General features: G+C 41.8%; 1 protein-coding gene across 5 annotated transcripts in view; it reads right to left on the bottom strand.

Moving 5' to 3' along the window:
* The window catches only part of POC1B (POC1 centriolar protein B), a 97,930-nt gene that overhangs the window by 55,733 nt on the left and 27,514 nt on the right, over positions 1 to 14,683 (bottom strand). The gene's annotated exons all lie outside the window — the stretch shown is intronic.

Below are 14,683 nucleotides of genomic sequence, written 5' to 3'. Positions count from 1 at the left end.
TTAATCCTCAAAATAATCCTACTAAACAGGTGCTACTGGTCGCCTCATATCACAGGTGAATAAACCAAGGCACATAAAGGGATTGGTAAACTGCCAGAGTCACACAGCAGGAAGATTTGAACCAGGCAGTCCGGTTCCACAGCCAAACCTCTCAGTCACTCTGCTTAAGTCCCTGACAGAAAGGCAACTTTCTTCAACTGGCTAAATTATTTAGAGCACAGAAGTTCAGTGTGGCTTCTGGGTAACCACAGAAAGTTCTAAAGTGGAGGGAAACCATGAGGCAGTGCTCTTAGGAGACCAGGTGACCGGGCTCTACCTGACAGGCTAACCACTAGACTATCCTTTAATAAAAACTGGCCTCTGCTGCCATACATTGTCAGTGTCCTTGGGGAGTTTATGGGGGAACATATTCATTGATTCAAATATTTTATACCTCCAAAACCAGGCAATGGGCCCTGTCCTGGGTAACTGGAATACAGTGGTGAATGAGACTGGTAAGATCCCTACCTTCATGACGTTTGCACTCTAGGAAGGGCACACAGCAGCATTTTAGATAGTGCTAAGAAAAGAGTTTGAAACAAAAAGGTGCCAATTTGTCAACAGAAGTTCCACGGAAGCAACAGGATTTTAAAGAAACTTGTGAATAAAGAAAAGGGGGTATCTTGGCCGGCTAGAAATCCATCCTGAGCAGGAAGGGCTATAGCCCCGGAGAACTTCTAGGTACTAAAGAAATGAAGGGGATGCAAAAGTCAGATAAGTGGAGGGAAAGGAGGGGAAGAACCTGGTGGGGGTGGGGTGGGGGGTGTTCTACCCCAGCTCGACATGACCAAAGGGGGACCGGAGATTAAGGCTGTCCCCCTCCTCCGGACACCACGTTATAATGCCTGCATATGTTCTCTATATATGTGTTTTGTTTTGTTTTGTTTTGTTTTGTTTTGTGGGGAGGGGTTGCTTTGGGAAGGGTTATAAGTGAGGCTGGTGGTTTGTATCTTCTCTTCTCTCCTTTTATTTTGAATTAGATACATCAAAAATAGGTTGGCACCAATAAAAGAGGCTTCTCTTTGCCCTGACTTCGGTCAGTAAAGGACAGTCCTTTCCTTTGTCAGGGCTTAAGCAACATCTAACTGGGTTATCAATTTTAAGAGTGTTAAGAGGATATAAAATTTCTACTGAGACATCACCAGATTTCTAACTCTCTAATTCAGCACCACTCGACTACCTTTTAAAACTTCCAGAAAGTGTGTCATAGAGATAGACATTATATTAGTCAATAGTGACTGGCAGATGATCAGACAGGAACTGTCTGTAAGGCATCTGGGAAGTTAATTGAACCACTGTTCAATCTCTTAAATATACTGGTACTTATTTGAGAGAATCAGGAAACTACTGAACTTCTTTCTAGAAAAACTGGTTCACAGGTCATTGAGAATAGCCCAGTGGCATAACAGGAGTTCTTTAACTTGGAATCTATGGAGTTCCTGCAACTGTATGTAAAATTGTATTACCATATGCACAGCCATAGAGCTATTCACATATTAGAGAGCCAAAGGGGTCCATGAACCATGAGAAGTTTCAAAGTGCTTTCATAAGAAACCAAAAACTTCCTTTGGAAATCTCTTATCATTGGAATAAATGTTCTATAAAAAAAACATTTCCAGCCCTCAGGCTTCTGACACCAAACAGAGTAGGCACTGTTCCATGTCTACTCAGAAACAAATAATTAGTAATTGGACTTTGAAGCCAGCAGCTATTCAATAGGAGGGGGAAGCAGTAAAAAGTAGTGGAAATAGACTGTCCAGTCAGTACACGGTCCTGAATTCTAGGGCCAATTCTGCAACTGTCCGGCTATGTAACCCTGTGAAATTCAAAACCACACTGGCCACTGTTTTCTATTTGTATAATGAGGGTGTTTGGACTGCATTCAGAACCAAACTTTCATAGACTCATTAAAAAAATATATTGGCAGTCTCAGAGTTTGCTTTGGTGGGATTCTGTGTTTACACACTGAAGGTGAAGTTCAAGGCAATAAGCAAAACATTTATACTTTTTTAAGAGTTGGTCAGCATCAGAAGAGAACCCATCTGTTAATTGCAGTAACAGGATTCATTCCTACAGCTGCTGAGAGACAGAAAGCAGATGAAAGAGATATAAAAAGATTTAAGTATGCCATGAAACATGTTAATTATTTGTTGGGTCATTTACCATTTATATGCCCAGACTTCTCTCCTGGGATCTCCACCCATAAGTGTAACTGCCTACTGGGCGTCTCCTCTTGCATATCCTGCAGGCACCTCCAACTCTGAGCTTGTCCAAATCTGAACTCATCGTCTTCCTCCCTAAACTGTGCTTCTCCAGTGTGCCGTTTCTCAGCAAATAGTCCCTCAGGCCAGAAGCCTAGGAGTCATGCTTTGTGCCTCTTCCTCCTCTACACCTCCACACTCCACACATCAGTTCCTGTCTCTTCAAACCACAGTACCTAGCATCCTTACCACTGCTTACCAGGTCCTTGGGGTCTGCCCTCCGGTCCCTTTATCACCCTATTCTTCCTGGCACACACCCCTCTTCTCTCAGGTCCTTGCTCCTGCCTCGGGCATTTCCTCATGTGCTGTTCCCTGCGCCTCAAATGCTGCCCCCTACTCTTTATCTAGTTTAAAATACATAAGAAGATTTTACTCATCCTGTAAGTCTCTGCTCAGTGTCACTTCCTCAGGAAGGCTTCCAGACTGCCACCCCCTGACCCCCAGTAGGTTAGTTCCTCAGCATGTGGTCTTAGAGTAGCTCCGGTTCATACTTAGGTCATCCTTGCAATCAAGCATTCTGTTTACTTCCCCAACACATGTAAGCTCCAAGAAGACAGAAACCATGTCTGTCTTGTTCACTGTTGCATCCCCAGACACCGTGCATGGCACGGAGTAGGTCCCTAGGAAACATTTAAGACAGTTAAAAAATTTGTTTAAGATATTTGGGTCTAACTTAATATTAGAGCAAATGAAAGCTGCTGTTTAAAAGCTACAGTTTGTTACATAGCATGAATATGCCTAATGACATCTAACTGTATGTTTTAAAATGGTTAAAATGGTAAGGTCGATTATATACATACATACACACATACATATATGTATTATATGTATATATCTCTTGCCACTACAAAGAAAAATCTTTGCAATTCAGATGGTCAAAGATCACTTGTAACGCTACAACAACTGAAAATTAAAGGTAGACTTTTCTCCTAAAAATTAATCCTGGAAAAGCAATAATGTTGGACAAGTTGGCTCAATAGCCTCTACTTATTTTTGATTGAGGACACTATAAAAAAGCACACATTATCCAAGAATATACATTATTTTAAAAAATACAGGGCTATAATAATTTTACCTATTAGAAAATTTCTTTGCCACTAAAAAAAGATAACATTATATACATATAATGATCAATGTTTTCTTCATTAGTCATTAAAGAAAAATTTAATGTTAAAAAAAGGAAAATACAGTAAGTAAAAAAACAGTCCATAGTGCCATCACTCAAAATCACACTTAACCATTGTACGTATGACAGGTACTTTATCTTTTATATTATAATCTAGAGTTCTGAATTTTGCTCCCCACCCCAACACGAACATTTTCATGTCATTACTTGCATATACTCTCCTTTTAATGGCTACATAATAGTATAAATTTTTTGAAATAGTTTTCTTTATTTGGAAAATCGGTTCTTTCCAATATCTCACCATTATAAATTATACTGAAAGCAATACCTCTGAATTCAAAGCTTTTTCTTTTGCATACAAAAGGGTATTTAGATTACATTTCCAGTTGTGAAGTCACTGCACCAAAGACATCTGATATAGTTTGCAAATTGATTTCTAAAAAGACTATACTAATTTATATTTTAAAAGCATGAATATATTTTCCAATAGACAGCATATCTTAAAAATATTTCTGTGAATTAAAATGTATCATCATAAACGACACTACTCCAAAGAACATAGCTAGTTATTCATCACCTCCTACACGAATAGGCACCATCTCTATGCCACAGAGAATAGGTTGAGGCTCCAAGAACAAACTTATGGTAAGTACTAAGCACAGACAGACACAGAATTTTAATTACTTAAGTCCACGGTGTATGTTTAAAATTCAAATACTAAAGGGAAAAACAATTGCTCTGCTAACCCTCTACATTCATTTCAATACACTGCTCATATATCAGGAGGAAGAGCAGTATCACTTGAACAATTTTTAATGTTTAGTTGTTTAATTCATCTACAAATTTGGTAAATGTATGGTATGCAATAGAAATCCCACTTATATTTTTCCAAACAGAAATCCAGTTGTTTTAACTTTATATTAAACAGTCCATCCAGTTCCCCACTGATTGGAAATATCATCTATCATAAAACATACATGGGTATGCTTCTAGTCTTTCTATGACCTTTTTTTCCTAATATTATACAATTATCACCATATTTTAATTTCTATAATTTTATTTTATTTAAGTTTATTTATTTATTTATTTTGAGAGAGAGAGAGGGAGAGAGAAAGAGCGCATGCATGTGCACAAGGAGGGGGGGCGGGCAGACAGAGGGAGTGACAGAATCCCAAACAGACTCCACACTGCCAACACAGAGCCCAATACAGGGTTCGAACTCACAAACCAGGAGATCATGACTTGAGCCAAGATCAAGAGTCAGATGCCCAACCGACTGAGTCAGTCAGGTGCCCCTAATTTCTATAATTTTATACTGTGGTCTGACAGTTGGTTGGACAAGTTTCTTCTTATTCTCTTTGTTGTCATTTTTTTTTTTGTTGGCTATTCTTACACATTTAACTCACCCATGTGAATTCTGAAATTGGCTTGGTAGGCTCCAATAAATTCCTTTGACAGAAGTTCTAGACAGAGGGATTAATGGTTATCAGACTTATTCTCCTACTATAGACAATCATACAACTGGGCAAAATATATGAAGCAACTGTTTTCAGGCACCGGAGAAGAGATAGCACACAGTTGTGAATCGTGAGAGGCAGATAACACATACCAGGTGAACACCAAACCTATCCCAGATTTCTACCCGGGAGTATTTTCCAAACCATGGCACAAAGACATAGAGCCTAAGGAGACAGCAGCAGTCCAACTGAGCAGAGGAAACAAAAATCAGAATGCAGAACTGGGCTAAAGGGCTGGAAGTTTGAAGACAGGGGGTGAGAGGAGCTATGAAGAGCAGAAACCAAAAAAAATCTGCCTCTGAGGCCCCTTGAGTTTGGTCAAAAACAAAGCTGCTAATGCTCTGGGCAAAAAGGCTTGGCAGAGAACAACCACTGGAGACTATGAGCTGAACAAAGATGCCAGAGGTTACATAGAACTGAGAGATGTTCAAGTTCTGGGCAGATTTTGTGGAATGCTTCAGACATTTGGTGGCAGCCCCAGAAAGGCCACTAGTACTATAGCCCAAGTGTCAAGGCTACTCTGAAACAGTCTAAATCCAAACCTCAAGAGAATCTAGTTGAGCCATCAAAGAGTTAACTGCTTACCAGAACAAAACTCAACACTTTTTAGAGATGAGAGAGTACTTTATGTTCTCAAACACTTAGCAATGTTTGGGCACACAATTTTATTTTATTATTATTTTTTTAATATGAAATTTATTGTCAAATTGGTTTCCATACAACACCCAGTGTTCCTCCCAACAAGTGGGCACACAATTTTTAAAAAACTGCAAGACATACAAAGAAGCAGAGAATCTTGACCTAGATAGGACATAGATGTTAGAATTAGCAGACAAGAACTTTAAACAATTATTATAAATATGTTTAGGATTTAAAGGAAATGATGGACATAATAAACAAATGAGGAATCTCATCAGAGAAATGGGTAAGCTTATGGTAGATTAGACATTGCTGGAACAGAAACACCAGGGAAGCTGAAGATAGGCCAATAGAAACTATACACACTGAAGCGCAAAGAGAAAAAAAATTTAAGAAAATAAGCAAAGCCTCAAAAAACTATGGGATGATATCAAAATTCAACATATGTGAATTTGGAATCCCAGAAAAAGATGAGAAAGAAATGAGGGCAGAAAGATATATGAAGAATAAACAAAAATTTACCAAATGTGATAAAAATATCAATCCTTATATCCCATAGTTCCAGAAACCATGAGAAAAATATACAAAACCATAGGTAGGCTCATTACAGTCAGATTGCTATAAAAAAAAAAAAAGGTGCATTACATATAGGAGAAGAACAATAAAAATAACTGCTGCCTTCACATGAAAAAAAAAAAAAGAAAAAATGCAAAGCAGAAGACAATGAAAGGACATCCCCTAAGTCCTAAAAGAAAAAGTATCCACTAAATTAGAATTCTACATCTCAGCAAAAATATCATTTAAAAAGGATAAACAGGGCATATCAAAAATAGCTATTTCTCATACAAATGACTGTATAAGAATTTTTGGAAAAATTTTTATCATGTTTCTTGTCTGATTCCAAAGGGCCCATGATTGCCCTTTTTTGTAGTGTTTAGTTTCCATATATGAATAAAACTTCATATTTAAAAAAAAAGAAAAAAGGATAAACAGGAGTGCCTGGGTGGCTCAGTTGAGGGTCCAACTCTTGATTTCAGCTCAGGTCATAATCTCACAGTTTTGAGATCAAGTCCCACATCAGGCTCTGTACTGGGCATGGAGCCTGCTTAAGAGTATTTCTCTCCCTAACTTGTGCCCTCCCTCTCTCTCAAGATAAGATAAGATAAGGTAAATCAAAATGGATACACAAAAAGAGAGAATTCATCACCAGGAAACCCACACTACAAGAAATAGTACCTGAAGTTTTTTAGGTTGAAGGGAAATGATACCAGGTGGAAACTTGGATCTAGTTTAAAGAGCACTGGAAAAGGGGCGCCTGGGTGGCGCAGTCGGTTAAGCGTCCGACTTCAGCCAGGTCACAATCTCGCGGTCCGTGAGTTCGAGCCCCGCATCAGGCTCTGGGCTGATGGCTCAGAGCCTGGAGCCTGTTTCCGATTCTGTGTCTCCCTCTCTCTCTCTGCCCCTCCCCCGTTCATGCTCTGTCTCTCTCTGTCCCAAAAATAAATAAACGTTGAAAAAAAAAAATTTTTTTTTAAAAATAAAAATAAAAAATAAAGAGCACTGGAAAAGTATATGAGGGCAAATATAAAGACTTTTTTGTTTCTTATTTAAAAGAAATGAATTGCGAGCTCATACCATATACAGATATAAAACTGTTAAGAATTGGGAAATTGGAGATAAATTTTTCTAAGTTCTGACATTAGAACTTTTATAAGTTCTAATATTATATATAAAACTGCACAAATTAATTCAAAAGTAGACTGTGATATATTAAGGATGTAGACTGTAACTTCTAGAGGTTACCACTAAACAAAAACCCAAGACAAAGAGTAAAGCTAAAAAGCCCAAAGAGGAGATAACATGGGATACTAAGAAATAAGCAATCCAAAAGAAAGGGAGAAAGAAATAAACAAATGGGACAAATAGAAAACACAGAGTAAGATGGTAGACTTAAAACTAAGCATAGGAAGAGTTACATAAATATAAATGGGTTAAGCTCTCCAATTAAAAGGCAGAGATTTTCAGACCCAAGTATTTAGAAATACAGTTACCCTCTGATAGTTAAATACATGAAGTACAGCCAATGGATAAATAGTAGCTACTTGTAGTAGCAACCCCAAACACTGTGTGCAAATGTGCGAAATGACTTGGGAACACAACCTAATTGGTGACTCCAGTAAATCTGTAGAAAGAAAAAAAAAAAAGGAATATGAGGGAGTTAATAGCTGACATGAACTGACACTTTATATTCATTCACTTTAATTTTCACGAAGACTCTATGAGGAAGGTACCTCTTTGTACCCATTTTATGGGAGAGCAGACCAAGCAAGGCTCGGAGAGATTGGGTCGAGTTCCCAGGATCACATGCGAGGGAGCTGTACTACAGGGCACTGCCTCTCTGCTGAATCCAATCAACTGTACTGCAGCACTTGTTATCAGAGAGGAAGCACCCAGCAAGCACCAGAGGCAAGAGTCGTCAGTGTGTCTCCTGCTTGGCCTGGGGGAGGGGGCACCCGACCAGCTGATCATGCAGTTTCCTTGGCAGGTGTGTGCATGTGGCAGAGATGGCCCCATTGCTCTATTCAAACCTGAGAAAACTGTCCATCAAGATTTTGTTTTTTCAACAAACTTTCTTGCTTTCATTCTAGGGCCCATCGAGCTCTTGTTCTGACTCTGTCAGTGAAGGAGGAAGCTCCTGACTGAGACAGACAAACATTCTAGTCCCTTTGAAAGTTAGTGTTGTTGTCATAAATAAATAAATTGGCATCTGGCTTATGTTTCAGACTCTCCTAAGTTTATTAAGCATGACTCAGTGCCCCCTGAGCATTCTCACCTCTGAGTAAAAAGTGAAAATGGGCCTTCAGAACTTTGGAAGAAAGTCCTGAACTGGGCTGACCCTAGCAAGGCTAAGTTCTCACAGGAAGCTGCACAAACACTGCACACTGTCAGCTGGCCTGAGTGGGCCTGAGTGGTCAGTCGGGCCCTCTCAATGCTCCTGTTGTCTAACTACAGTAGCATGAGCCAAGGAAGAAAAGATTACAATAAACACATGAGGAAGAATCTCTAAACATGTTGTAGAGCACACATACGGAAAGTTGCCAAGAAGATGAAATCCTTACCCATTCGATTTAACCAAATTATTTATCAAAGAACATTCCTCCAGAGAGACCTCGGAAGAGTTTCACATGAATCACTGATGCCAAACAGTAAGAAAAGAACTGATAAAAACAAAAGAACAGAACCACAAGGCACCAGAGAGATAAAGGCATTCCATTAAGAGTAGGCAAGCTCAGTACAAAATTGTCAATCTGAATAGGGATCGGCCGAAACGGAACAGTGAAGCCCCATAAACATTCTCCTTCGTAACATGCATGTACAGTCCTCCTACATTCGATATTAAAAATCCACAGAAATGACTCTTCCTTGAAGAAGCCCCTGGAAAACTCCTACCAAAACTACCTGCACACCCCTCACTGATTCATTCAACCCACATTTTTGCACAACTCCTCTGAGACTTCCCCACCTCATCATGACACTGCAGTGCTTCTCACACCGTCTGACTCTGCCTCACACCCGCCTCATCAACTCCCTCCCTTCAGAGTCACCTGAGCTGGGATGTCTTCCCTGAGCCATGTGTAAAGGAGCACCTGCCAACCCCATCACTCTCTACCTTGTGACTCCACGGTATTTTCCTGCAGGGCACATATCACTAGTACATTTTTTAATTGTCTATCTCCCTTTGGTAGAAGGAGCTCCACGAGACCGGGAGTTTTGTTTTGCTTTCTATGGTATCTACAGAATTTCGAACAGGGCCTGTCAAGAGAATACAATCGGAACAAAATACTTACAATTCAAAGTCTAATAGGGAAGAGAGGCCTAAGCAGACAGGACCTCATAAGCAAGACAATTCAGTGACATAGAGGACTCGTAATAAGTAGGGCCTGGGAGAACCGTCAACACTTCCTGGAAGGAGAGCTGCAGAGCCGCATGGGGAAAGGGGTGGTGGATTCGGGGGCATTCCAGGCACAGCGGGCAGCACTTGGAAAAGGCACAGAACACAGCAGAGCATCACACACAGGAGCTCAGTATAGCTGCAAGAAGGGGATGGGGAAGGGGACAAAGACAAAGTTGTGACAGGAAGGCAGAGCAGACAAGCCAGGGCAAGGAGTCACCAATAGCTTTAACCTGAGGAACAGTACAACCACAAAGGTCTCTTTGGAGGCGGCAGGGCGGGGGGGGGGGGGGGGGCTGAGGGTGGGAGAATGGGGCAAATCTGAAGTTAGGAAGACCATTTAGGAGGTTACTGCAAAAGTGTCTACGAGAGCCCCTGATGCTAAAACTAAGACTGTGCCACTGGGGGTGAAGATAAAACAGATATCTTGAGTGCACATCACTGGATGTGAGAATAACCCCCACTTTTCCCAAACTCTGTTCTGCTATCAAATCTTACAGAAAGTGCCTCTTTAAAAAAAAAAGTGAGAGAGGGGTGCCTGGATGCTCAGTCGGTTAAGTGCCCGACTTCGGCTCAGGTCACAATCTCATAGTTCGTGAGTTTGCGCCCCGCGTCGCACTCTGTGCTGACAGCTCAGAGCCTGGAGCCTGCTTCAGATTCTGTGTCTCCCTCTCTCCCTGCCCCTTCTCTGCTCACACTCTGTCTCTCTTTCTCTCTCTCAAAAATAAATAAACATTAAAAAAAATTTTTTTAAGTGAGAATTTTTAAGGCTCATTTCTCACACACACACACACACACACACACACACACACACACACACACACACAAACACATGTTAATAAAACCAGGTATAACTGTATCCAGAAACCATACCATGTAATCAGATAGCAATTCTTCCTTTCTCAGGCTCACAGCTCTGCTGTCCCCTGAATCAGCACCACTCTCAGGTCAACTGTTAGCCAACGGTGTCCCTCAGTAACCACAGGTTTCAATAAGCCCAAGGGGTGCCTGGCTGGCTCAGTCGGAAGAATACGAGACTCTTGATCTCAGGGTCATGAGTTCGAGCCCCATATGGGGTGTAGAGATTATTAAAATAAATAAATAAACTAAAAAAAAAAGAAGCAGCTTAAAGTAGCAATCTCAGAGGAAAGGCCTGCTGTTCTAACAAGACTCACTAACTCCTGTAGGAGGGAGATGCCCTGTTCTGGATGGCAAGCCTGAGCTGAATGCCCTCTTCTGGGACTGGAGATCAGGCCACACCAGTACCTATACACATACAGAGGGACTGTAGGGGAGGGCTCAGGGAAAGCTCAGGGAATGCTTGGGCACCGTCACCAGAAAACAGAACAGATGCTAAGCAGACAGAAGTGTAGGGTTCCACCACTGTCTTCTCGTCTCTAATTGATGAGAGGTTTAAAACCAAATGCTGGGCCCTTCCCCAGTTCCTAAGTCTCTCCCTAATGTTACTCAGCGGGAGGTAGGGCAGGCTTGTGGTGTCACGCAGTCCTGAACACTATGTTTCTCATCCTCACAACAGTCCAGTTGAGAAGCCTGGTTACCCTCACCTCCCGCTGAGGCTGAGAGCCATGGACTAACTCGCCCGAGGGTAACAATGTGGCAGGCCATGTGAATCCTGACCTATCTCACGCCAACCATCTAAAGCAGTCATGCTGTGGGTTGTAAGAGCATTTTACAAAGAGCTCAGGAACGATCATGCTTCTTCCCAATCCCAAACCCTCCAGTGTCTCCGTGTTACTTGGAGGATGAAGTCCAAAGTCTTTTCAAAACACCCATGGCCCGGGGCGCCTGGGTGGCGCAGTCGGTTAAGCGTCCGACTTCAGCCAGGTCACGATCTCGCGGTCCGGGAGTTCGAGCCCCGCGTCAGGCTCTGGGCTGATGGCTCAGAGCCTGGAGCCTGTTTCTGATTCTGTGTCTCCCTCTCTCTCTGCCCCTCCCCCGTTCATGCTCTGTCTCTCTCTGTCCCAAAAATAAACGCTGAAAAAAAAAAAAAAAATTAAAAAAAAAAAAAAAAAACAACAAACAAAAAAAAAACACCCATGGCCCTGAGCCTTCCCCACCTTTCCTCTCCCTCATCCCACTCTACTTCCTGTGCCAGGCAACAGCTGAAAATTTAACATTCCCAGAGCACAAAACATTTTCCCAGGCCACAGAGCTTACTCCTGCTCCTTCCCTCTGTGAGTGGCTGGCCACCAGTCCCCATCTGACGAGACGGCTGCAAGCCTCTTCTTCTCCTGTCCGTCCCTCAGTGCTGGGCCTGCAATGTCCTCCTTGGCGTTTCCTCACACAAGTCCAGTTCAATGCCCCACTGCCCTTACCCCTTGTGCGTCATCTTCCCATAGGAGACATCATTTTATACTTATATTGTATGTGTTTTGTTTCCATTGAACCATAAAACAGAAAAGCTCCTTGAGGCTAAGACTGCAGTTCTCATTTCTACCTACTTGACACGCAGCACAGATATGTGGTACAAAGCAGGAACAAAAAAAAACCCAAAACAAACAAAAAAGAATAAAAACTTTGAAGGACTGACCAAAAAAAAAATAAAAGGAATATTTTGAAGACCAAAATTTTATATTATTGGTGACCTTTTCAACCTTTTATACATTCCTCTGTCTTACAGTAGCAATACCTTTTCTTAGGCATTTTCAAAAACATTTATTTATTTTTATGTTAAATGTTTAAAAAACATTTATTTTAAAAAACTGGAGAGCGCAAGCAGGGGAGGGGCATAGAGGATCCGAAGCAGACTCTGCACTGACAGTCTGAGAGCAGTGAGTCCGAAGGGGGTGGGGTGGGGTGGGGCTCAAACTCACAAACCGGGAGATCATGACCTGAGCTGAAGTCAGACGCTGAATCGATTGAGCCACCCAGGCGCCCCTTCTTTAGCATTTATATTATACATACATGCTTCGGTACAAGGACAAGGAATAAAATATCTCCTAGAATCTTCTACAGGAAAAATTTTCTCTTATCTGAACAACTTGTCGGGATTCCTTTTTGTTTAAAAACATGAAGACATGTCAGCCACCATCATTCCATCAATCCCTTGGTTGCAGGAAACTCAGGCTACACCTGCCAAATTTGCACTACCCAAGGTGACACGGTTCTACATAGAAATGTCTCTTCATTCCCTCTAGTTGTATGGCATTTATTATAAACCACCTTAAATTATTTCAGGAAGAAAACAGACACATAGGGACCCACTGGATAAATAATGGCTATCATTCAATGGTTTTGCTTTTGATGAGCCACCTGATAAAGGTAACAAAAACCAGTGTCTTTGCCAAACATCTCCAGAGTCAGTCCTAGTGGGGGCTAAATAATGACTCCCAGTACTTGGCCTAGCTTTTTGTGCCTCTGTCTGTTCTCTGGGATTGATCCACTCGATGATAGATCTCTGTGTACATCACTTAATAAATAAATACAAGTGATTTGACCAGCCTCTTGGGACCTTCACATATGTCACCTCCTTAGGTGGGAAAAAAATTATCAACTCAAGTTATATGATAGCTTTAAAAACAAAACAAGATTGAGATGTCCAATGAGGATGAGGATGATGGTTAAGATTTGTCTAGTGATTACTCCATGGGAGGCATGATTCTAAATGCTTTATGTATATGTACTCATTTAAATACCATGACAACTTGTGTGGCAGGTTACTATTATCATCAGCCTAATTTTACAGGTAAGAAAACTAAGGCACTGAGAAGTTAGGTAATTTTCCCAAAGGTCACAGAGCTGGTTAGTGCTGGGGCTGGAATTTTAACCTATATATTTAGGTCCCAGGTCCATGTTCTTGACCACACAGCTATAAGGCATATATAGAAATAATACTTTCTGTATTTCTTTTGGCCAGAGTCAAAAGTAGCTGACAACTCTAGAAGAAAAAAACTATTGGCTACAAGTAGAACCTTTTGTCTTCTTCTTAGACTCGCTACCATAGATTATAATCAGCACCTGAACAATAATGTCCCACTAAGAGCATGATGACAGCAGCACGGGACAGAAGGCAAGACAGAACGAGGCTCCCACTACCACTCCACCGCGTCAGAGCTGAAGATGCCTGGCACGTTGTTTCATACAGTGTGCACACGGTCGGCTGGCGGCAGCCTGCACAGATTTCCCCCCAGGGACCACGTCGATGCCAGCCCCCTTCTTTTAAGAGCTGTCCTCTCTGTCCACCACCAGAACACATGGTTGGTATGCCCTCTCACCCCTCAGACTGGGATGGCTGGTCTCTGTCAGGTGCCTGGCTAACCTGTGACAACCACAGTATCTTACTCCCTGGTGAAGGGATGGGCACGGGATCCAAGCTGAGAGTTGCCCATAGTTCTTTTCTAACTGGAGGTAGGAGATTTTCCTGTCCAGTCGCAAAGCTATGAGGACTTCGGCTTAGAGCTGGCAATGACCTCACCACCAGGGCATTTGAGAGAGTACAGCCGGCATGTAGACAGTCTCTCTCGAGGCCTGCAGCCCCTGGTTCTCTACTCCAAGGTCACCAAATATCAGCCAATTAACAACTTGGAGAGGAGAGAAATAATTTCTTTGGGCTTCTATCACTTTCAAATAGACAAGTTCTAACTTTAACTCTGAAACTCACTTCCTTCAGCTGCAAAACAGGGGAAAAAAACAATAGCCCTAAAAAAAAAATTTAAAACAATAATAATAAAAAACCCACACAACAGCCCTACTCTCCCAGGGCAGTTCTGATAGGGAATTATTTTAAGTACTTAGGCAGTGTCTCTTGGAAATAGAAAGGGCTCCATGGCTGTTAGTTGACACTGTAACACAACAGTACTTGTCCCAATAGACTGCCAGATTGTGGAGTCACTCTTAGTTCCTCCTTCCCTGTCACATCCAATGTGACAGCAAGTATGTTGGTTGTATCTGCAAATGGCAGGTGGAATCCGACCACTTCTCGAAATCTCCACTGCCAACACCCTGGTCCAAGCTGGATTTGAGCTACTGCACACGCCTCCTAACGACATCCCCTGCTTCTGCCCTGACTTTGACAGCTTTTCTCCGCACGGCAGTCGGAACCATCGCATTAAAATGTTAGTCAGAGAGATGCACATGCTCCAGTGGCATCTCCTGTCGCTCAGAACATCCGTCAGCTGTTCCCGACCCA

This window comes from Puma concolor, chromosome B4 (assembly GCF_028749965.1).
Source record: "Puma concolor isolate L17-30 chromosome B4, mPumCon1.1.hap2, whole genome shotgun sequence".
Taxonomy (NCBI): Eukaryota; Metazoa; Chordata; class Mammalia; order Carnivora; family Felidae; genus Puma; species Puma concolor.
The sequence above is the reverse complement of the archived record's forward strand: the minus strand, read 5'-3'. Positions and strand labels throughout refer to the sequence as shown.